The sequence below is a fragment of the Crocodylus porosus genome, unplaced genomic scaffold (genome assembly GCF_001723895.1).
Source record: "Crocodylus porosus isolate Cpor-Errol unplaced genomic scaffold, CroPor_comp1, whole genome shotgun sequence".
In the NCBI taxonomy this organism is placed as follows: Eukaryota; Metazoa; Chordata; order Crocodylia; family Crocodylidae; genus Crocodylus; species Crocodylus porosus.
This window is the reverse complement of record NW_017728918.1, coordinates 11,395,620-11,398,561: the sequence shown is the minus strand read 5'-3', so window position 1 is coordinate 11,398,561 and position 2,942 is coordinate 11,395,620.

Below are 2,942 nucleotides of genomic sequence, written 5' to 3'. Positions count from 1 at the left end.
GACAAGTGCATGGTGATGCACCTGGGAAGGAAGAACCAGCAACATACCTACAGGCTGGGGAACTCCCTTCTCGTCAGTGCAGAGGCAGAAAAGGATCTTGGAGTCATCATTGATGCTAAGATGAACATAGGCAGGGAGTGTGGGGATGCAGTCAGGAAGGCCAACCGCATCTTGTCATGCATCCACAGATGCATCTCAAGCAGGTCCAGGGAGGTGATTCTCCCCCTCTATGCGGCAGCAGGAGTACTGCGTCCAGTTCAAGAGGGATGTGGACAGCATGGAGAGGGTCCAGAGGAGGGCCACTCGCACGATCAGGGGACAGCAGGGCAGGCCCTATGAGGAGAGGCTTAGGGACCTGAACCTGTTCAGCCTCCAAAAGAGAAGGCTGAGGGGGGGGTCTTGTGGCCTGTTATAAACTCGCCAGGAGTGACCAGGAATAACAGTCACAAGCTGGCAGAGGGTAGGTTTAGGTTAGATATCAGGAGGCGCTACTTCACAGTCAGGGCGGCTGTGGGCTCTGAAGGCCACCTCTGCCCCCACCCCAGGGCAGGCCAAGGCCTGGTCGCACCGGAGGCTCACAAGCAGAGTATGTCTATGGCTCCGCTGCAGCCTAGGCCCAGGCTGCCCCAGCGACGCATCCTGGGCTGAGGCCAGGGGAGCCCTGCCCATGGCAGAGGACCCAGCAGGGCAACTCATCTCTGGGCATGGGGCACCCAGGGCAGCAGGATGGAGCTGATGTACAGGGAACTTAGAGCAGAGTTGCATGCCGGTGGCTGAGGTAAGCTGCCTGCCCAGCACCACTGGGGTCAGGAGAGAGTCTGGTGCTGAGTACAGGCTGCACAGGCCTGGCATGGCAGCCTCCAGAGACCGGACTGAGGCACAGACAGTGAGTGTTAGGGCAGGGGCAGCAGTAGCGGGACCAGCTGTACCCAGGGGTTCTCTGCACATGGCCCAGGCCAGAAGGTGAGCAGTGCACATGAAGAAAAGGGGAAAGACTGTGTGATGTCAGTGCAGGGAGAGTACATGGAGACAGACAAGAGCAAGACATGTGGCAGCAGGGTGCTGAGTATGGGCAGCATGGGGGGTCCTCCATGTTTCCCCTGTGCTGAGAGCGGCGCTGTGCCGGGGGGGGGGGTGCCAAGGCCAGGTTAAGGCCCAAGCAGGGCACTCCCTTGAGCAAGGGCAGCTGCATAGATGTTTGCTGAGGGAAACTGATGAGAAGTGGGTACTGTGGGTTGTACTGAGCTTTGGGTGTTTGAGTTTGGCATCTCATTGGCTTCAGACTTAAATGGCAAGTGAATGTGCTCTCTTTTAAACTGTAGATCAAAAAGAAGTTGGTTTTCCCAGGGTGGAATTCACTGTTCAGACTGCCCGGTCACGCTATACAGGGGACCTGGGGGCAGAGGAGGCCAAAGGCAAATGGAAACAAAACGACTGGTGATTGCTATGTAAGAACAATTAAAACTATGCCTGTCTTGTATGGAAGCTGGCTGAGGTGTGACATGGCCCTGAGATCAAGAGCTGTGTGAACACAGTTGTTCTTTTCCTTCCCGTTAGGAGACTGGTGGACAAGAAATGCTGAGGAGGGGCTTGGCTTTGTTCTGAAGTGTCTGTGGTGGAAAGCAGTGTCCCAGCAACAGGACTGTTGGGGCAACAAAGTGTGAGAAAAATGTTTACAATTTGGTACAATAAACATCATCATCACAATAATACTATGAATAATAAAGTGGTGTTTCCCTAGGGTGAGTCTCACCCCTTGCACTCCAGGTGTGCTGACCCCTGCGATTTCCCCACGCATAGGAAACTCAACTGCACAATTTGTGGCAGCGCGGGACTGCATTCACGGTCTCCCTGGCTCGTCTGCAGACAGGCTCTTGTGCAACTGCAGACACCTGGGAGGCAACGGAAGAGGAAGGCTGTGTTAGGGTGGGTGTGCAGGTAGGCTGGAGCAAGCCTGTACCAGGTGCCCTGGTGCTCTCTCACCAGTTGTGTGTTGCTGCACCAGGGAAATCCTCTAGCTAGCAAGTGCGGGCAGGTCCTCGGGGTGCTGCAGCTGGGGCACCTGGTGACATGGGCCATGCAGGTGTGTGGTGTAGTGTGCTCCCAACTCTAGCCCTCAAGGGGAGCCTGTGTCCTTCCTGCAGTGGCTGTGGCATGCCACTTTGTGACCCCTTTGGAGAGGAAGACATGAATCAATGGCTGGAAGTTGCAGCAAGGTAGGTTTAGGTTGGAGATCCAGAAACACGTCTTCCCTGTCAGAGCAGGGGAGGACTTCCCACCAGTGGAGGTGTCGAGCACAGGCTGGATGGACACCGGTGGGGGAGGATCTAGGCGGGTTGCCTGTGCTCTGCTGTGGGGGTGTCCCAGGCTTCTGGGCTGTGCTGGTTGCCCCCACTCCCACTTTCTGCTCCATGTGTCAGGTTTTGAAGCCTTCCCCAGAGGTGCTGGGGATGGGGCTGTGCTGATGCTCCTGCTGGCACCAACCTGGCAGGGTCCTGGCTGGGGGGGTCTTGCCCCTGTGCTCAGGCTGAGTTTCAGCTGTGCTGGGGCAGGAAGGGATTTCCCCCCTGCTGGCGGGGGTGGGGTTTGCCTTCTGCAGCAGGGACTAGTCTGGACCGGGCTGATCCTTGGCCTAAGGGCAGGGCTCGAATTGCACTTCGAAACCGGGGGTGGGGGGAGGCTGCAAAAAAACTGGCTGCTCATCATGATGCCCTAATAAAATCGGAGACCCCCGTTACATTTTCAAATCTTACAGGGGAGCTGTTGTCTCTTCTGGGGGCTCAGCGCCCCCAGCTGCCCCGCCGATCCCCCGCGTGGGGCCTGTGGCCAGCCCCGGGCCGGGCGCTTGCAGGCCTCCGCCGCGCCCCAGCACGCGTGAGGACAGGCCGAGGCTGGCCCGGCGCAGGCTCCCGAGGCCTCTCTCCGCCCGGGCGGCGCGCCGG